Raw genomic sequence first — 23,814 nt, forward strand, 5'->3', positions numbered from 1 at the left:
GATTGAGTAATAAAATTCAATGACGTAGAAAAATCGTAAATATTGCTGAAATCCTACAATCAAATTTTTTAATCATGCATTAAAATACAAATCTGTGCTCCCGTAAACATGTGTACGTAAGATGCATGCATGATCCGTCATCAATGACCTGTAAATAATAAAACCAATAGTGAACATGTTTGTCCGATCAGTACAGATGTGCTCTGTTCAACGCTCTCCCCTGAAAAGAAATTAATATTCTAACTCCAGACATATATATTCGAGGGTCATGTGACTTTACAACACCTTCTCTCGCGCGGACCTAAATTTAGAATAAAACATTCCATATCCAAATAAGGAAAATAAAACTTCCAAGATAAAATTTACTCCGTTTTCCTACAAATTCAATCAAAATGCATACACAACAAATAGATGAAAAATGGAAGTCCGAGGTAACATAGAAACTAGAGAAAATTTATAAACGAATGATGCTAGGATCAATTTTTATGAGGACATCTCAGGCGTCCGTTTGGCTGTGCGGGATGTATAAGTACGCAGTCACGGGCGTTATTTAAGTTAGCTGCGTCGCACAGAGAAAGTGCCATGCAATCAATCAATCAATCAATCAATTAATCGATCCACCAACCAACCAACCAACCAACCAACCAACCAACACACCAATTAATCATGTTTTGGAGGGGAAAGACCGTTGAACAATTGTTTTTAAAACAATTGATTTATATTGTAAATGTGCACTTTTAACCATTCTAATTTACCATATATATCATAAAATGTCTCACTGGCACACACCTACCTCTTTTCTTTCCTCTTCTCTCCATTTATTAGGTCTTTCCACAGAATTTTGTTTTCTTCTGATTTTTTTTTTTTTCTTCCGCCTTATTTTGTTCTTGCGATAAATATTTGTTTCGCAATATGTCGCTTAGATATTTCTCATATTGTATCGTATAGTTTATGCGCTTTTAAATCTCACCCTGCTAAGACGAACAATTTTCTTTGTAAGAGTTATCTCCCTATTCACTGTTTATCAAGTGTGTGCATCTCCTTCGTAACAAAAAAAAGATATCGACAAAATTCTTTTTCTAAATTGTTTGTTACATCCTAAGGAATATTTGCCTGATTCGGATCGAAGCGATCCAGTGAGATCTTAAAGGAGTTATCTGCCTTTACCAAATTAATTTATCGTTATGTTTTTGTAACACGTAAACCGTAAGCCGTATAAAAAAAAATGACCAAAATGTTAGTCGCGACATGATATAACTGGAAAGTTGTTGTCAAAATGGTACGCGTCATTGTTTTAGGGGTTCCATGCCACTGAAATAGGAAAATGAACAAAATGAACTAATTATAGCCTCAAACTTTGCAGCTATCATGATGTATACATGCATCTTATCTTAATTGATCAACCAAGGTCCACCATCCTCCACCTCCCCCTCCCTTTTTTTTTTCTTCTACTTTGAGGAATCCCATTTCGCCTTGAAGTTCAGTCCTGTACATTTTACTGTAAAAATGCAATCCTTCTGATGTACAAACTTCTTGAATAAAAATTCATTCCTGCAAATGAAGTTAGCTGCGTCGCACAGAGAAAGTGTCATGCAATCAATCAATCAATCAATCAATCAATCAATCAATCAATCAATCAATCAATCAATCAATCGATCCACCAACCAACCAACCAAAAAACCAATTAATCATGTTTCGGAGGGGAAAGACCGTTGAACAATTGTTTTTAAAACAATTGATTTATATTGTAAATGTGCACTTTTAACCATTCTAATTTACCATATATATCATAAAATGTCTCACTGGCACACACCTACCTCTTTTCTTTCCTCTTCTCTCCATTTATTAGGTCTTTCCACAGAATTTTTTTTTATTTTGATTTTTTAGGTCTTTCCACTTTTCTGTGGAAAGACCTATTGTATTTGTTCTGATTATTATTAGCCTAATTTTGTTCTAGCGATAAATATTTGTTTCGCAATATGTCGCTTAGATATTTGGTATATGATATCTGACAGTTTATGCGCCTTTGAAATTTACCCTGCGTAACCAAATAATTTTCTTTGTAGGAGTTATCTCCCCGAACATTGTTTTCCTTCTGCACGCATCTCCTCTGTAACTGTAAAAGAAAGCGACAAATTTATTTTACCAAATTGCTCGTTATATCCTCAGGATGTTTTGTCCAATTTTGACCGAGGCGATACGCAAACTCCATATGAGAGTTATTTCCCCTTCTGTATTTGACATAAGGGATATATAAATGTATAGCATGAATGGTAAGTGATAGAGACTTAAGGTATATTGATTTGAGTTCCTTGGTTCATTCAAATGAAATTGAGGCCAAGGTCAGAGGTCAAGGTCATATTCTAAATTTTGACTTTTCCTTGTTATTTGATCTCCTCTGTCATTTTTAAAATTACAAATTAAAGAACTAGTGCAAAATGTTTGCTAATTTGTGATTAAGATATGATACATTTGGTCTGAAATAATCCAATGATATCTTATAGGAGTTATTGTGCCTGAAATGATTCAATTTAAGGTTAATTGATTATTACTCCAACTTGGTACATGATAAAGCCATAGGGTCTTTTGCAAACTGTTGGTTAACATATGACCTTGAAAAAAGTAAACCGGAAGTGACGTGGAGTGAACCGGAAGTAGTATTTTTTGCACTTATTCCATGGAAAAGTACCTAGAAACCATATACTTTTTGAATGATCATAGGTTAACCTATCATTTGAGACCAAAAGTGACGTTTTATAAACCGGAAGTAGCATATTATCTTCCTTATTACAGGCATTAGAATATACAAACTATATATTTTTGGAATCAGTGTGAATAAAGCTATCAAATGAGACCGGAAGTGACATTTTCTAAACCGGAAGTTGGCAATTATCTCCCTTATTTCAGGCAAAAGTATATAGCAACCATTTATTTATTGAATCAGTATGAAGAAATCTATTCTTTGACGCTATTAATAACTTTGAGTAAACCAGAAGTAGCTTCCTATCAATTATTTAGAAAATTGATGTGGAAAGACCTTCAATTGTTCTTTGAACAGTTGGTTTTTAATTAGGTCTTTCCACTTTTCTGTGGAAAGACCTATTGTATTTGTTCTGATTATTATTATTATTTTTTTTTTTTTTTCCGCCAACTTTTGAAATTTTTGTTTCGCAATATGTCGCTTAGATATTTCTCATATTGTATCGTATAGTTTATGCGCTTTTAAATTTCACCCTGCTAAGCCAAACAATTATCTTTGTAAGAGTTATCTCCCTATTCAAAATTCATCTCCTTCGAAACAAAAAAAAGATATCGACAAAATTCTTTTTCTAAATTGTTCGTTACATCCTCAGGAATTTTTGGCTAATTTGGATCGAAGCGATTCGATGAAATTTTATAGGAGTTATCTACCTTCATCAAATAAATTTGTCGTTATGTTTTTACTACTCATAAACTGTAAGTCGTATAAACCTATAGTCTTTTTATTTAAGGTCCTTGGATCCTAACTTCGAAAATGAGGTCAAGGTCAAAGGTCAAGGTCATGTTCTGAATTTTGTCTTTTGCTTGTTTTTGCATTTTCTCCGATATTGTTAATGTTATATATGAAAGAACAAGTGCAAAATGTTTGTTATATTGTGATGAAGATATAATACATTTGGTCTCAGACAATCCAGCGACATCTTATTGGAGTTATTGCCCCTGAAATGTTTTATTCTAAGGTAAATGGATTATTACTTCATATTGGTACATGATAAAGCCATAAGATCTTTTGCAAAATGTTGGGTGATATATGACCTTGAAAAATGTCAACTGGAAGTGACCTTGAGTGAACCGGAAGTAGTCATTTTTGCACTTATTTCATATAGAAGTACATAGAAACCATATATTTTTTGAATGTCATACATTGATCTATCATTTGAGACCGGGAGTGATATTTTATAAACCGGAAGTAGCATATTATCTCATTTTTTACAGGCAAACGTATATATAAACCATATATTTTTGGAATCAGTGTAAATAAAGCTATCATATGAAACCGAAAGTGACATTTTCTAAACCGGAAGTAGCCAATTATCTCCCTTTTTACAGGCAAAAGTTTATATAAACCATATATTTTTGAAATCAGTGTAAATAAATCTATCATATGAGACCGGAAGTGACATTTTCCAAACCGGAAGTAGCCAATTATCTCCCTTTTTACAGGCAAAAGTATATATAAACCATATATTTTTGGAATCAGTGTAAACAAAGCTATCATATGAGACCGGAAGTGAAATTTTCTAAACCGGATGTTAACAATTATCTCCCTTATTTCAGGCAAATGTCTATAGAAACCATGTTTATTGAATCGGTATGAAGAAACCTATGATTGGACGCCAATAGTAGCTTTGAGTAAACCAGAATTATCTTCTCATTAATTATTTAGAAAATTGATGTGGAAAGACCTTCTTTAATTATTATTTTTTTTTTCCCGCCAACTTTTGAAATTTTTGTTTCGCAATATGTCGCTTAGATATTTCTCATATTGTATCGTATAGTTTATGCGCTTTTAAATTTCACCCTGCTAAGCCGAACAATTATCTTTGTAAGAGTTATCTCCCTATTCACTGTTTATCAAGTGTGTGCATCTCCTTCGTAACAAAAAAAGATATCGACAAAATTCTTTTTCTAAATTGTTCGTTACATCCTCAGGAATTTTTGGCTAGTTTGAATCGAAGCGATGCGATGAAATTTTATAAGAGTTATATCTACCTTTATCAAATAAATTTGTCGTTATGTTTTTGTTACTCATAAACTGTAAGCCGTATAAACCTATAGTCTTTTTATTTAAGGTCCTTGGATTCTAACTTCGAAAATGAGGTCAAGGTCAAAGGTCAAGATCATGTTCTGAATTTTGTCTTTTGCTTGTTTTTGCATTTTCTCCGATATTTTTAATGTTATATATTAAAGAACAAGTGCAAAATGTTTGTTATATTGTGATGAAGATATGATACATTTGGTCTGAGACAATCCAGCGACATCTTATTTAAGTTATTGCCCCTGAAATGTTTTATTTTAAGGTCAATTGATTATTACTTCATATTGGTCCATGATAAAGCCATAAGATCTTTTGCAAAATGTTGGGTGACATATGACCTTGAAAAATTTCAACCGGAAGTGACCTTGAGTGTACCGGAAGTAGTCATTTTTGCACTTATTTCATGGAGAAGTACATAGAAACCATATATTTTTTGAATGTCATACATTAATCTATCATTTGAGACCGGAAGTGATATTTTATAAACAGGAAGTAGCATATTATCTCATTTTTTACATGCAAAAGTATATATAAACCATATAGTTTTGGAATCAGTGTAAATAAAGCTATCATATGAGACCGAAAGTGACATTTTCTAAACCGAAAGTAGCTAATTATCTCCCTATTTACATCCAAAAGTATATATAAACCATATATGTTTGGAATCAGTATAAATAAAGCATATGAGACCGGCAGTGACATTTTCTAAACCGGAAGTTGGCAAATATCTCCCTTATTTCAGGCAAAAGTATATAGAAACCATATATTAATTGAATCAGTATGAAGAAACCAAAGCTTGGACGCCAATAGTAATTTTGAGTAAACTGGATGTAGCTTCTCATCAATAATTTAGAACATTGATGTGGAAAGACATTCAATTGTTCTCTGAACAATTGGTTTTTATTTATTATTTTTTTTTTCTTCCGCCTAATTTTGATCTTGCGTAAAATTTTTGTTTCGCAAGATGTCACTTAGATATTTCTTATATAGTATCATACAGTCTATGCGCTTTTTTTTCACCAATTCTAAGCCGAACAAATTTCTTTGTAGAAGTTATCTCCCTAAACACTGTTTTCCTAGTGACTGCATCTCCTCTGTAACCGTAAAAGAAAGCGACAAATTTATTTTACCAAATTGCTCGTTATATCCTCAGGATGTTTTGTCGAATTTTGACCGAAGCGATACGTAAACTCCATATGAGAGTTATTTCCCCTTCTGTATTTGACATAAGGGATATATAAGTGTATAGCATGAATGGTAAGTGATAGAGACCTAAGGTATATTGATTTGAGTACCTTGGTTCATTTAAATGAAATTGAGGCCATGGTAAAAGGTCAAGGTCATATTCTAAATTTTGACTTTTCCTTGTTAATTGATCTCCTCTGTCACTTTTAAAATTACAAATTAAAGAACTAGTGCAAAATGTTTGCTTTATTGATATTAAGATATGATACATTTGGTCTGAAATAATCCAATGATATCTTATAGGAGTTATTGTCCCTGAAATGATTCAATTTAAGGTTTATTGATTATACTCCAACTTGTTACATGATAAAGCCATAGGGTCTTTTGCAAACTGTTGGTTGACACATGACCTTGAAAAATTAAACCGAAACTGACCTTGAGTAAACCGGAAGTAGTATTTTTTGCACTTATTTCATATAAAAGTACGAAGAAACCATATATTTTTTGAATGATCATAGGTTAACCTATCATTTGAGACCGGAAGTTACATTTTATAAACCGGAAGTAGCATACTATCTTCCTTATTACAGGCATAAGTATATACAAACTATATATTTTTGGAATCAGTGTGAATAAAGCTATCATATGAGACCGGAAGTGACATCTTCTAAACCGGAAGTTTGCAATTATCTCCTTTATTTCATTCAAAAGTATATATAAACCATTAATTTATTGAATCAGTATGAAGAAATCTATACTTTGACGCTATTTATAACTTTGAGTAAACCAGAAGTAGCTTCCTATCAATTATTTAGAAAATTGATGTGGAAAGACCTTCAATTGTTCTTTGAACAATTGGTTTTTAATTATTATTATTATTATTTTTTTTTCTTCCGCCAAATTTTGTTCTTGCGATAAATATTTGTTTCGCAATATGTCGCTTAGATATTTCTTACATTGTATCGTACAGTGTATGCGCTTTTAAATTTCACCCTGCTAACCTGACCAATTATCTTTGTAAGAGTTATCTCCCCGAACACTGTTTTCCTTGTGAGTGCATCTCCTTCGTAACCGTAAAAGAAAGCGACAAATTTATTTTACCAAATTGCTCGTTATATCCTCAGGATCTTTTGTCCAATTTTGACCGAAGCGATACGTAAACTCCATATGAGAGTTTTTTCCCCTTCTGTATTTGACATAAGGGATATATAAATATATAGCATGAATGGTAAGTGATAGAGACCTAAGGTATATTGATTTGAGTTCCTTGGTTCATTTAAATGAAATTGAGGCCAAGGTCAAAGGTCAAGGTCATATTCTAAATTTTGACTTTTCCTTGTTATTTGATCTCCTCTGTCACTTTTAAAGATATAAATTAAAGAACAAGTGCAAAATGTTTGCCTAATTGTGATTAAGATATGATACATTAAATCTGAATCAATCCAATGACATCTTATAGAAGTTACTGTCCCTGAAATGATTCAATTTAAAGGTAAATTGATTATTACTCCAACTTGGTACTTGATAAAGCCATAGGGTCTTTTGAAAACTGTTAGTTGACATTTAACCCTGAAAAAAAGTCAACCGAAAGTGACCTTGAGTGAACCGGAAGTAGAATTTTTTGCACTTATTTCATGAAAAAGTACCTAGAAACCATATATTTTTTAAATGATCTTAGGTTAACCTATCATTTGAGACCGGAAGTGACATTTTATAAAGCGGAAGTAGTACATTATCTTCCTTACAACAGGCATAAGTATATACAAACTATATATTTTTGGAATCAGTGTGAATAAAGCTATCATATGAGACCGGAAGTGACGTTTACTTTACCGGAAATAGCACATTATCTCCCTTAATTCACTCAAAAGTATATAGAAACCATTCATTTATCGCATATGATTGAAGAAACTTATGATGGGATGCCAATTTTAACTTTGAGTAAACCGGAACTAGCTTTAATAGCTTTGAAAATTGATGTGGAAGGACCTTCAATTGTTCTTTGAACAATTGGTTTTTAATTATTATTATTATTTTTTTCTTCCGCCAAATTTTGTTCTCGCGTAAACTTTTTGTTTCGCAATATGTCGCTAAGATATTTCTTATATAGTATCATACAGTTAATGCGCTTTTTATTTTCACCCATTGTAAGCCTAACAATTTTCTGTGTAAGAGTTATCTCCCCACCACTGTTTTCCTTGTGACTGCATCTCCTCCGTAACCGCAAAAGAAAGCGACAGATTTATTTTATAAAATTGCTCGTTATGTCCTACGCATGATTTGTCTTATTTTGACCAAAGCGATATGAACACTCCATATGAGAGTTATTTCCCCTTATGCATGTGATATAAGTGATATGCATTTCTATCATGTATACCATAAGTGATAGAGACCTAGAATCTTTTGATTTGAGGTTCTTGATCCAAAAAAAAAAAAAGAAAATTAAGTCAAGGTCAAAGGTCAAGGTCATATTTTAAATTTTGAATTGGCTTATTTTCAATTCTTTTCAAAAACCGCATAATATATCGACAACATATTTTTACTAAATTGTACGTTGCGACATGTCGTAACACATGAATTTTGGTTGAAAGGGTACGCTAACATTAAATTGGAGTTTCTCCCCTCTTATATTAAAAATTAGGCATATAGTGATTTAACTCATTAACCATATATAATTAAGACCTATGGTCTTTTGATTTGAAGCCCTTGGTTTATGACCTTCAAATTGAACTCAAGGTCATAGGTAAAATTGACGTTCTAGATTTTGACCTTTGCTTTTACTTCATATGTATAAATGTTACAGCCATGGGACTTTTTGCATTACGATGCAAGACACTTGACCATAGAAAAGCAAACCGGAAGTGACCTTGTGTAAACCGGAAGTAGCTATTGTTTGTACTTATTTAATGTAAAAGTATATTGAACAATATATTTTTGGAATCAGTATCAAGTTAACTATCAAATAAAACCGGAAGTGACATATTTCAAACCGGGAGTAACAATTTATCTCCCTTATTTAGAAAAAAAAATGTATAGAAACCATATATTTTTTGAATCAGTGTACAATAAGCTATCATTTGACGCTAGATATGATATTTCAAACTGAATTTTCATAGTTCTATATCAAAATTGATCTTGATTGGTGGAAAGACCTTCAATTGTTCTCTGAACAATTGGTTTTTAATACGTGTAGCTTTAATTTAAACTTATTATGTCTATTGTTTGTACTTGACAATCTGATTGAAGTTGAACTCTAAGACTCGCTTTAAAATTAACTAAGTATAAATATATATTATATTAATCGACCACCACCCCTTTTTTCGGTTATTGTAATAATACAATTAATATGAAAAGTCTTCGAAAGATATATTTTTTTGTTTCCTTGTCGAACAGAGATTTCCAACGCAGTTACAATACCTCCATAATATTTCGATTATATTTTTAAGTGTATACCCATCAGTTGTTTCTCTCTATATATTCAGGTTTTCAATGTACATTGAACAGATTGTAATCAATTTGTGAATAACCTTTGGTTGTTTTGCAGCTGTGTTATTCCTTGAATTCAATACATTTTTGAGTATATAGATAAAACTACTTTAAATTATCAAAAAAATTTCATTAAAGGTCGATAACACTTATCGAGAGTCATTAAATATTTTGAACGTCTGAACATATTTATTTCTGACAGGAATCGTATGAACTCTAAAAAAGGAGCGAGACCGGTGCGTCGAAAGGGTAAGCGTCTCTATTTGTCCTTTCATCATGTTCACTGCGACTTCGTTTGCAAACTTAATCATAATATTAAAATCAGGATAAGGACACAATCGGTAAAATTACACATCAGATGAGTATACTGGTTTAAAAAGATATCAGACTGTAAAAAAATATCGGTATTAAGTAGTTATACAAACACAGCACGTCATCGGGGAAAATCAAGATATGAAGCAGTCTTTCTGCTTTAGGTAGTATCCTTAACATTAAGATCACTGGGATATATGAGATGAAAGCTTTTGATGAAATGTGAGTTGTTGAGCGACAGGACATTTTCTATATATCTGAAAGTGAAATAAATAAAATTTTGGAAGATGTGCTAGCTTCTTTCTTACACAATTATACATGTGTAATTTCTGCATTCGAAACATGAAATTAACTCTACACTACACATACCGATTTTAAAGTGTTAACTTTAACAATAATTTAATGCTTTTAGTTGTTTGCTATAATTATCTCTGACGTGGAAGTGTTGATTTTACATGTCTTTTTTAAAACAGCAATATAGAAATGATGGAGATTTGTTATGTGCATAATTTTTATTTATATACCCTTTTCTTTTGATATGAGTACTGACACTTTTTCTTGTTGTGACATAACATTTACATCATTGTATGGTGCTTACGTATGTTAAATGACAATAAGCTATCAAGCAATAACGTGATCAAATATAGCTTTTTGTATGGCCTTTAAGAACAAGCAAAACCCGTACCGTTAGTCATACGCTAAGTTATATTTCTCAACGTTTACCACGAGAGCAGGTGTCCTGGCTACAATAAAGACATATCAAATACCTTCATCGAGTTAAAAAAAAAACACCTAGATAGTCTGTTTTCCACTAGTTTCTAGGCTAGCTTGAAATTGAAAACTATCCCACAGAAAAAAAAAATCAAATCAAAGGAGTAAGGCTTTAAGGGTTTCCATGTCAAAAGTGGATTATTTTTCTCTCAAAATATGTAAAAGATGTCTACTTTTAAAAACAATATATGAATTTTGTTATCCAACATGAAATCACTTAGTATGACCTCATTTTCAACAATTAAAAAACGATGTTAATGTAGTTTTGAGCGCGATATTTCAAAAGAGAGGCGAAAGATACCAAAACGATATTCAAACTCATAGGTCCAAAATAAACTTACATGTGTTCGACTTGCTCAGTCTTAGATTTTCTATGTTGTATATCGAGGTATGTTGTTTGTCGTTTGGTCATTTTTTGGTGTTTTTTTTTTTTATTTACCATAGCATTGTTATTTCGTTTTCGACATTTAAGTTTGAATATCTCTTTGGTATCGTCGTCCTCACTTTTATAGTGAATGAACATTTCAGATTATCCAACCAATAAGTTATTGCACCAAAAATAGTTTCAACTTAAATTTGAAATGTCTGGAACTTGACAAAATGTTGGAATTTTAAATTGGTGCAGTTGTCAAAATAAATTAAAAAGGACGCCCTAATTTCTGTATTTTTGCTCATTTTCCCGTATATGACGTAATTTCTACTTCCCGATGTGGTGTCAATAACTTTTTTTTTTATTTTAAAAATCATTTAGTACAGTTCTAATAGTTAATAGCAATTATCTGCTTATTTTAATTTTATTTTTTTTTGTAAATCTTGGGCGATTTAAGACCCTTATATTTCTAATAATGAGTTTCCATAGTCTTCGACATGACAGAATGCAAAACAATTCAAAAATAAAAAAAAACACCGGCCTGGTGCATGATGAAAGGATGATCGAAAAACAAATATGACATTTAACAACAAACAACAACTACAGAATATATGACACACAAACATACTATTGCGGGATAAAATATTTCAAAGGGTGTGAAGATAGCACAACATTTTCTTTAACAAGGTTCAGAAGACGAACTGATATTGACACTACGTACATTTGAGTATTCATGTTACCATAACCGGTTGTATCACAACTGACACAAATTTCTTTGTTGTTATACCAAGAGACACTTACCCTTCTATGCATCCAGTCTCGCTCATTTTTTGATTTTGCACTATGAAAACATTGTTTGAAACACAAGGAAAAAGAACCCGCCCACCTTTTGTGGCACTGCAATATGTAATAATATTTCCCTCCAGAAAATGCTGCAGTGATCATCCTATTGCTTCTTTAACAACTATCCAACAGAGTCCAACTGACATAGATTGAATCAACTATTTGTCACCATACGATTGTGCACAATGAGACAACCCAGGCGTGAAGTAAGCTATACAAGAAAGAACCTGCATACAAATTTTAAAACAATACAAATAAAAAGTAAAAAAAATATTAAAAAACCAACGGGTTGATTTGTTTGGCTAGCCATAAAACCAGGTTCAACCCACCATTTTTTTCTTACAATGTCCTGTACCAAGTCAGGAATATGACAGTTGTCATCAAATAGTCCGTTTCTATGTATGTTGACGTTTGTTTTTGTTGCAGTTCAGTGTTTATGTTGTTCCGTTGTTTTCCTCTTATAGTTGATGTGTTTACATTGGTTTTATTTTGCGACCTGGATTTGTTTTCGCTTAATCGATTTATGACTATTGAACAGCGGTATACTACAGTTGCCTTTATTTAACGACCAAAAGACATACAAAAGTAAAAAAACATGGAAAGAATAACAGGAATATCAACAAAATCGGACAGTACTACAGTCCGCAACAACCATTATACCCTTCTTTAACATACGTTTCCCCTTTCAAACCCCATGGTATAAAACAGTCTAAGTCTATACAGGCATTATAAATTGTGGAGTTTAAGGTGCCTAATACTTTGTCTCGTACCACTCTAATAATGACGGCAGCCATTTTCATTTGATTTCTCGAGTTGTTCTTATGTTATGCTGTTCCATCAATGTCCACGGTAAGGAGGAGAGATTGGCTCTGACAAACATGATGACCCCATCACATTCTATATGTACTTGTCCCAAGTCAGGAGCCAATTCTTTAGCGATTGTCGTCAATCGTGTCTGTCATATTTTTTTTAGTTTATTATTCAAAATTAAGGGGATACACCTAGGTAATTGGAGACAAGTTTTACAAATGTATTTGGATTCATTTGTTCGTTTTAACCTGCCATCTATTGAAACAGTGATTAAAATTTTTTTAACACATATATATGTTGCGTACACTTAATTGTGAGAATGAAGCAGCAGTATCTAGAGAATTGGACATGTCTGACTCTACTAAGCATTGCATAGAGGCATTATATTTGTGTATTAAATTAAGAAAATAGAATAAGGAAAGAGGTAGAAAAACATCATGCGTAAATAATATAACACGCTCTTAAAAATATTCGAAGGAGTTTGAGGTATGACCCTTGACATCGTACGGATCAAATTTTGGCAATTGTGTTAAAATTGAACTGAAGATAGTGGATAGAACAATAGAGATATAACGTCCTAATTGTTGTGCTATGGCTGTACCTAACTATTTATATTGAATCATGAACAAATGCACATTGTCACATTAAAGAAGATATGATATGAATAACCTTCCGAGTAAAATATAGTGTTAACGGACTGCCTACATTAGCACACAGATAGCGCTTTTGTAGTGACAGATTGTCTGTTCAGGAAGGAATGCACTGAGATTTCACCCTGTTTGATGAGGTTGAGGACTTTGCAGTCCTTTGGAAAGAAACCAATCATATATATAATACATTTTGATTTGTCATTTCGTCCAAAGGACATTCTTCCTTTTAAAGATTAAAGAATGTTTAATAGATACAAATCTTAATAATGTTCTATTGTCTGATTGCCAAATTGACCAAAGATTTTGAAAATTTTACACGGTCAGATTCCATAAAAAAGTGGAACTGTTAAAGATATATAAACAATAATTTTTACGGCATTTTTTTGTAGGAATAAAACGATTAAGTATTGTTCTGGCAATGTTTGAAAGAGTGAATGTGCTATCAGAGATTTCGAACTTTTGTCATATTCATTATGTTCTATTCATTGATATACATTCAAGCTAATATTAATGCAAATAATGTTTCTTCTTATTGTCTATTTACTAATCACGCAAGCAGTCGTGGCTATCCTTATTGACAACATGCGAAAAGACACACAAAAATATTTCCCTACTGGTTTTTCGGCTCCTTTGAAAGAGTACTCCAAAATCGGTCATGTCTGATATTTTAACTTAAAGTCGCAACAACAATACTATGGCAGATCAAGTAAAGACGCCTGATCATGCCATAAAACAACGAGTTAAAAGAGAGGAATATTTGGATGATATGTAGGTCTACCTCATAATCAAGCCGTTGCTTTTTTTGTTTGTTTGTTTGAAATGTTTTTCATTTTTTAATGTCGAGGCTTTCTATTGATCCTTATACGGTTTCGGATTTGCCTCATTGAATGCCGTACGGTAAACTGTAATTGTTTACATCTAATTCAGTTTGTCTTTGTATGGATAGTTGACTTATTGGCAATCATACCACATTTCTTTATTAAAAAAATTAAAAAAATATAGGAAAGCTTATCTTTTATGTCCAAAGTTAACTGATTACGGCAAATGACATTACATTTTCTATTCAACTGATATTTGTTTTTCAGATAACTGCTGGGGAGAACCAATGGTATGGACAATGATTGGAATTTGCCCAGTTGTGTTTATATCTTTTATCCTTTCATGTAATAGTTGTTTTGTAAGAAAAGGTATTGGTTAAATACAATATGTCAATATAATGATCAAAACGGTATCTTAGTTCAAATACAAAATAAAATTGAGAATTGAAATGGGGAATGTGTCAAAGAGACAACAACCCGACCAAAGAGCAGAAAACAGCCAAAGGCCACCAATGGGTCTTCAACACAGCGAGAAAATCCCGCACCCGGAGGCGGGCTTCAGTTGGCCCCTAGACAATAATGTGTACTAGTTTAGTGAAAATGGACGTCAGACTTAACTCCAAAACGTATAAATGAACTAAAATTAGAATAACATACAAGACTTACAAAGGCCAGAGGCTCCTGACTTGGGATAGGCGCAAAATTGCGGCGGGGTTAAACATGTTTTGTGAGATCTCAACCCCCCCCCCCCTATACCTCTAGCTAATGTAGAATAAACAAACACTCAGCAATACGCATAGTAAAACTCGGTTTAAAAGAAGTCCGAGTCCGATGTCAGAATAGGTAACAAAAGAAATTAAACAAAATGACAATGATACATATATTAACAAAGGACTACTAGCAGTTACTGACATGCCAGCTCCAGACCTCAATTAAACTGATTGAAAGATTGTGTCTTCATTATATGAAAGTCAAGCACAATCCCTCTCGTTAGGGGTTAAGTATCATACCATCATACAATATATGAGAAAAACATAACCCGTATCATGCCAACAACTGGTTTTAGAATAAATATGTTTATTTCATATGCAAATATCCTATGAGTGAATCAATATTAATACCAAAATATGCCATCTTTAATGACCTGACAACAGTATCGTAACTATATCCCTTCTGAATAAGTCTGTTTAAAAGGTTTGGTTAGCTTTTGAAGTGAATGCCGATATTGTTGTGCTTTGTATAGAATATTACCATAAAAGAATTGATGTGAAATACTTGAACGTATACGATGGCTGCATTTTAATTTATATTAACGAATGATGTCCGTGAACCGATGATAAAATTTAGAAAATGTGTTGACTATTTGGTGATATCGAAAACCCTGGTGTAATACTTTTGCAGTAATACAGAGATTTCTTTCGTATAAATCAAATACGTTGTTACATACACGAGCGAATTGAACAAGTTGAGATATATAAAATATTTTCTTACGAAATGTTAACTTATCTTTTGCATCCGCAAACATCCCCCATTTTTTTTTGCAGAAAACTTGTAGATCATATTTTGCTTCTGTTCAGTGTTCCCTAGACGTTATTTTTCTGTTTGTCTTTTTTCTCTCTTTTTTAAGCTGTAGGGTAAAACACCAACAACCAATCTATCAACCAACTATTATTATTTTTATTAGATTGTATGTGTTTTTTTAAAGACGCTCAACAGTTTATCTGTGTTCACATTGCTCGTGTCAATTGCATAGTCTTAATGATGGCTTGAGTAAGTGGTCAGTTGTTGATGCGTTTTGTAACACTGAAAATTAAGTTATTTGTTTTTTGTTTAATCTGGTGTTTTATCGCTTGGTCATTTTTTCGTTTGTACTATTTCGAATTATTAAACACACCGTCTTTTAATTAGTATATGTGTATCGATTAATTAAAAGATTAAAAGATTATTACAACTGTAGTAACTTGTAGTGATTTTATTATCCTCGTCGCATCTTTTTTTAAACCTCACTACAGTTCACTGTAAATGGGCTAGATGATGTAACTTGTCTCTTGTCTCTTGTGTCTATACATATTATTATTTCTTTTACGAAGCCTGTTTTAGGCAACATATATTATATATGCACAAACATGTATCAAGATTGGTAACCACAGAAAAAAAAGCGTTACCCGTTAGATATATGTTCCACTATTTGTATATGTCACTATCATTATATTTGGTTTTGTGCAATCCTGATTACATTTAATCCAGAAAAGCGCATCGGACGCATGAAATAATAAAGTGTTCATTCTCTATATAGCAGTTTTAGCAGCTATAGCAATTTATGATTTTTTAAATGTTTAATAGTTGTTTGTCGTTTCAGTGAAACATATCTTTTCAAAATGTTTAAATGCCAATAAAAAGATTTATGATATATGTCACGGTAAGTTAATTCTTAAGTATAAACATCAGAGTCTCATAATTGTGATAGATAAGGACATATCTTACAGAAGCAGGGGAATTAATTAAATTGATAAAATTCAAAGGACAACGCTGCCATCACTTAATCGATAGCAGAACTTTGAAACCAGCTGAAAAACAAATAAGAAATGATGTTGACAAAGTCGTCTGAGGGACGTTTACGCGCAGGCAAATGGTTATTGGGGATTATGGTTAGCAGTCAGCGATACGTAATAAATGTCTAAATAAATATAGGTTATCATTATTTAACGTCAATAGAACGAATGTAATCTGCAGATTGCCAAATAAAAAAGTATTTGTGTGTAAATACCACATTCCGTTCAAATCTTTTTTAAATTTGAAATAGTTATCTTCTGCTTTTAATAATCGTTTACAGTAATTATATTGTAACTACCATGATAACTGTATGATGAGAGATTAGTGAAAATAACAACATTCATTTTATTGGTTGGGCTAGTTATCTTTAGTCAACTCTTTTATTTAAGGGTTTTATGGGCTTGTTTGTTTTTTCATCGTCTATCGCTTTTTGTCATTGTGTTGTCAATTTTTGTACATTTATGATTTTTGAATGTCCCCTTGTTATCTGTTGCCTCTCTTTGTCCTTTTGCTTCTTTCACCGATTCAATTGTAGATGCTCGTAAGTTGTCTTTTTCTTTTTGTTACCAATATTGGCATTTACTTTTAACTTGACAACTATAATATAAAGGACAAATTACTTAAGACGAGCAAAATCTTCAACGAAACTTATATCTTAGAAACAGTACAAAATTATCAAACAATAAATAATGTTGTTATTTTGATTTTGAAATAAGTTTATTCATTGAGGGATGTTATGTTTACAACCAACGACTTATGATACAAGACCACGGACCCTTAACGAAACAATTTACGTACTATATAAAACAATTGTAAAAAAATGCTTCAAGAATATCAGTCATATAAAAAATAATAGATAACATTATTTTCAGCTGCCAGTCTCATTTGTGTATTTGTTTTCTGTGTGATTATCTTTGTTGTTCCATTAGCTTTGGGCTTTTCCGATTATCATTGCAACGGTACGTATTACTTAATTATCTATATAAAGTAGCACGTTTTTTAATTTTGTTTTTAATGCTCTTCAATTAATTAGGCTTTCCGATTGTTTTGATTCTTCTTAATAGTAAAAAAAAAACGAACTGGGGTAACGTTTCCTACTCGCAGCATTAATTATCAACAACATGAACAAGATAGATGAAATTATATATTAACGTATTTGATAAATATACGAATTAGTTAATTATTTTGTTACTAGGTGGTGCGTCTTACTTGAACGCAAATTGAATTAACATTTGTATAAAAAGGATGTAATGGCAAATGCAAACCTATTCTTGATTTTTAAATGGCCAAAGTGATTCGTTGAACAACAGAAATATACTATATGATAAAATCAAATTACATTCTATTACGAAATTTTATAAAAATTATAAAAAGAAAGAAACATGACTCCATACCGACATATACTACATATGTGTTACCTTACATATAATTTATTGTATAAAGTAATTTAAAGAAATGAATAGCCCTGAAACTTCCCCGTCTAGTTCAGTTTTATGGTCATTTACTGAAATTATGTATGTTATAGATGCCTGTCGATGTATAGTTAGTTTCTGTGCTCACGATTAATTCACTTTTTAATGAAAACCTAAATATTGATTAAATCACAACTTTTATAGACAGGACAAGTGAGACATGTCATACTGAGTGACACCTGTATGTTGTTGAAAATCTATCTTGCTAGTAACATGTATTTAGCTGTATTTAGGCAATTGTTTTCTTTTAACTTCATTGTCACAATTATTTTTTTTTTCTATTTAGACAAAAATAAAGGGTATAGTGCATTTGGTATTATTGTTGCTGCTTCATTGGCATTATCTATGTTGTGTCGATCAATAAAGAAAACAGGTGAGCATGATATAGGTAATAGCTTCTTTTGGTATCAACATCAAAGAAAACGAAGAAAATTTACCGTCATTATACTGGATACCAAAACTTCACAAAACGATACATAGCTGGATCATCAAAATGTTCGACTAAACATCGTTCTAAAGTACTGACTACTATTCGTTCTACAGTAAAAAATGGCCTTCAGAAATATTGTGATGAGATATATTCTACCAGTGGTGTTAACCAGATGTGGATTCTCAAAAATTCTAAAGATCTACTGCTAAATCTTAGATCACAATCTCTGTAATTTGTAGCAACATTAAGACTTTTGATTTTTCTGCGCTTTACACTACTATTCCCCATGGTCAATTGAAAGATCGACTTCACCATCTCATTAAACAGAGCTTTTTCTATAAAAATGGAATTGTAGATACAAAGTTCTTGTTTCGGGTTATAATAATTCTTATTTTGTGAAGAAACACACTGAATCTACCAGAAAATATACTGAAGATGATATTATCAAAATGCTTGACATCTCGTATATCCCAGTGAACTTGAAATTAAGGATACTATTGATACTAGAAGGACTGCTTCATACCTTGATCTTTTCCTCAATATTGACACAGATGGACGACTTCACACAAAAATCTATGACAAACGGGACGATTTCAACTTCCCAATTATCAATTTCCCATTTCTCAGCAGTAACATACCTTCTGTCCCATCGTATGGTGTTTACATATCTCAGTTGATACGTTATGCTCGTGCATGTTCGCACTATACTGACTTCATATACAGGAATGTGCTCCTTACGCAGAAACTGCTCCAACAGAGTTATGAGGAGGAAAGATTAAAAATGACACTTTGTAAATTTTTATGGACACCATCACGAATTGGTTGATCCATACGATGTGTCTGTGTCTAAACTAACTAAGGTTATTTTTACCATGTTTTAAATTGTGGTTTACCATTCAAGTCGTCTGGTCTTTTAAGTACCGAAAATGACCTATTCCCGAATATGACTGTTTTGCTGAGTGTGAATTCGCATTGCTATAAGACGTGTCACGGTATTTGTTTATCCAACATTCATGTATTTAGTTATGATGTTGTATTTGTAATTCTGATCGGATATTGTTGAATGTCTTATTGTTTGTAGTTTTAATTCTTTTTTTTTCATTTTCTATTCGTATGTAAAAGTAAAGATAATTTATCACCCAGTTCATTTATATAATTTTAGTTTTAAAGCAACTATATGTACACCATTTATTTGTTTTACAGTTTGATTTAGAAGAAATACAGACATAGCTAGATAATACAATTAATTTTCTAATTACTAACACAATTCTATATAAATATTCTTGTAATTGTTATAAAATACATCAAATAACACAATCACAAACCGAATCTTGATTTATATCCATTTTTTTTTTAAATTTACCTGTGACGTCACTTTTGTTACGTTGATACATTCGTGTGACGGACAGTTCGTAATTCTGTTATGTTGTTTGTGTACTGTCCTAAATTATTTTACGTGTTCGTTGTTATTCTGTGGTTAACATGTCGAAATGTACTAATGCATTATTTATTTATGTATTTCTTTGTCCTCAATGTTCTTGCATATGTTTGTGCTGTGTTCCTGTCGTTTAGTGTTGTCATTTTAGTGGTATATTTAACATTGTCATAAAAGCGCGAGGTTTGGCTAGCCACAAAACTAGGTTCAACCCACCATTTTTTCTTAAAATGTCCTGTACCAAGTGCTTTTAGTTTGTAACCCGGATTTGTTTTCTCTCAATCGATTTATGACTTTTGAACAGCGGTATACTACTGTTAGTCTTAGATACATGATTGTTCCATCAGTTGTTATTGGCTTTGAACTAGATGTCATTAGCTTCGAGTACTCTCAGATCTGTACTTAGTGTCCTCTTTGTTGTTAGGGATGAGGGATGGATAAATATCCTGCTAAGTCCGGTCTGTGTTTATCTTTGATGTTTTTCTTCTTTATATTGATCTGATGAGTTAAGACTTTTTCAACGGATTTTTATAGTTTGTTCTTATCTTGTGCTGTTATACCACTTTCCCAGGTTGGAAGAGTGTTGAGCGCTCACAAACATGTTTAACCGCGTCATATGCTGTATGTGCCTGTCCCAAGTCAGGAACCTATAGTTCAGTGGTTGTCGTTGGATCATGTCTGTCATATTTGTTTTTCGTTAATTGTTTTCTTATAAATTAGGCCGTTAGTTTCTCAATTGAATTGTTTCATATTTTTCATGTCGGGGTCTTTTATAGCTGACCATACGGTTTGAGTTTTTCTCATTGTTTAAGGCCGTCCGGTTGCCTATAATTGCTTACATTCACTTTATTTGAACTTTGGTGGATAGTTTTATCATTGTTAACTTATACTTATCTCCTTATTTTTATAAAGTATTTTTTCAAACGACCACGTTTCAATTGATGACCTTGACATCATCAAAACCACTTCTCTACAAAATGTGTTAACAAAACACACAATTATTTTAGACTTATTGATTCAGTAAAGGTTTATATCTGACAATAAACAAACGTCACAAAAGTATATATTCCTTCAATGTTAGTTCAGGCTGTAAGGTCGCTTATACACATTAACATAAAAAATGGTCTAGGATTATCACATATATCTGCAAAGATCGGGAATTTCCCCGTCTCCAAATATGTTAATTTCCCTCGTGCAAATCCCCTAATGAGTTGTAATTTTGGCATATTAATTGTTTGATGAAAAATATAGGTATTGACAAAATACTTGAAAACGTAACATATACCCTTATGACACGTACTAAATATCACTCTAATTAAAACAAAATATATCTAAAGCTGTATTGACAACATACGTGTTGTGTTTGCCGGACATGTTTTTCAACCCATAATAGGCATGCCTTAGGGAACCAAATGTCCTCCTCTTCTAGACGACTTCTTCCGTCATTTAAATAATGCAGGCTTGATACAGGAGCTTCTCAAAAAGAAGGAATAGCAACTAGAATCGTTCTGTACATTAACTTTCTGCTTTATGAGTTATGCCCTCAAAGGCAATTATTGAACGTTTGGTGACTATGTTGAACGCAACAAAAATGGTAAAAAACTTTTAATTTCTAACTAGTTCAGCTAAACTTCTATATGACGTATATATAACCCAGTTTGAACGATATTTCGGAGCTTGTTCTTCATATCAGGATGTTTTTTTGCCTACAATTAAGCTTTTGAAATAAAAGTAAAGTTGAGGTAATCCATTCGAAATTTTTACCGACTTCATCATTAATGTGATAACTGTTACGGTATATTTGTGTCACGGATTTCCAAGGATATATTTTACAATGTTTTTCTTTTCTTCAATTGTAACATTACGGAAGCGAATTATCGGCAAGCATAACAGCATTTAAGACCAGACTGTAGAATCGAATTATTTTGCTGTATCATTTCTAGTTCCTAGTATATCAACAAGATCATCGTCGTCTAGAATAAAAATATTCCTGACTTTTCAATCTATATAGTTCTTCCATAATTTAAGAAAATATAGCATCTTTTATGTTATTAAAATTTTATGCTGCATTATTCAATGTTATACAACTAAAAACTGCATGTTACGTGACGTTTTTCTTAATAGTTGTCAATCATAAAGCCACAAGCAATAACAGGTCGAGTTTTGCAGCGGAATATAGAACTGTGGATCGAATAGATCAATTCTTGCAGATAGAAGTGTCAACTTGAGAACACCGTATACGTTCGAAATATTTTTTCTGAACTATTTTTCCATTTGTTTTCCTCGTGAATTTCAGACTGACGGACGATTGTTGACCACACCAATTTTTACTGGTATGTAATCCTCATTAATATAATTTTCAAGAAAAGAAAAAAGGTCGTATATAAGAAACGTATTAAGACTTTAAGTTATTGAATTCGGTATTTTTATCCAGAATAAATTTACTGATGCATATGGTGAACAGTTTTTATGAGTTGTACTAGATATACTATTGTATAATCGTCATAAAAACCAACATGTTTTGTATTAATAAGAACAAATGATACTTTTTAAAATGGACTTTCATTTTAATAAACAGCTCTCTGAAACTTATGTCACCAAGATGCTTATTTTTTCCTGCGTTTAGAGGCGAGCTTTCGACGAACAATGGCATTTTTGGAAAGCAGCTGTTTTTCTCTCTTTGGAGATTGGATATTTTTTCTCAAGAAGCATACCTAATACATGAATTCTAAAGAAAATGACAAAAATTTGCCATTTACCTTTAATTTCTTGTGTGATTGTAAAGATAATATACTTTCATTTATTGACTATTACAAGGAAGTTATCGAACCAAGGGTTCCAAGTAGCAAAGTGGAGGTCAACAGTTTAAATGTTTTCGTACTTTCGTGGATTTGTGACAATTCTCTTAGTCTCAATTTGCATGTCTTCAATGCGTCATATCTCCAGATTTTACTTATCACCGAAGTTATACATTTGAAATAAGCTAGTAGTGGAGCAGGTTCTGCATACTCTTCTTGATCTTTTGGGATTACTCACGGTTGTTTGGTTTGTTATGTGACAGTATCTCTAGTCTTTATCTGTATTTCATCAAAATGATTTGTTATTGTCAGTTTGATATCTTCCTCCTTTGTACAAACAAAACGATATTCAAAATAATACTTGTCACCTTATTCAAATTTGTTAAGGCAAATATCCTTCTCCTCCTTCAAAAGAATTAACGACGATGAAAAAAAGCTGGGCTTTTAATTTCGTGTATATTTAAATATGAATTCATGTAAACGTTGAGTGTCGTTCAAGTAAAAAAGGATTTAAATATTTTGAAATAGCTAGATGTATTATCATATCTACTTACTTATGAGATTGATTATCCCTTTGGTATCGTACGCCTCTATTAATAAAAGTATAAAAAATATACCCCAAGGCAAACTCAAAAAGGGGAAGTCCATAGAAACTGACAAAATCAACCGCTTTTCAGTTATATTCAACGTGATTAATCGTTGTCGTCTTTCTAGTCTTGTTAAAAAAACGCGCGTACTGTACGGGAAACGCCCAGGACAGGTGTTTGTCTTTGGCTTGCAGTGATGGATAGAAAATTGATATTATTTTGAGCTTTTTTCGTCATAATTTGATTGTATAACCGTTTTGTTACTTAGTTCACACGGAAGTTATTTTATGAGTTGTATGAGTAGAATATCTTATTTGATATATAAGAACGCAACTACGAAGGTGTACTCGTATTTCTGCTATAATGTATAATTATGTACAGTAAAATTTATAACAAATTATAAAATATATTTTACCAGTATTATAACTTCAAAATATTTTGAACTGAAAGACAAGTTCTTATTTGCAATTAAAGTATTAAATGTATTAGAAATCAA

The sequence above is a fragment of the Mytilus californianus genome, unplaced genomic scaffold, assembly GCF_021869535.1.
Source record: "Mytilus californianus isolate M0D057914Y unplaced genomic scaffold, xbMytCali1.0.p SCAF_38, whole genome shotgun sequence".
NCBI lineage: Eukaryota > Metazoa > Mollusca > Bivalvia > Mytilida > Mytilidae > Mytilus > Mytilus californianus.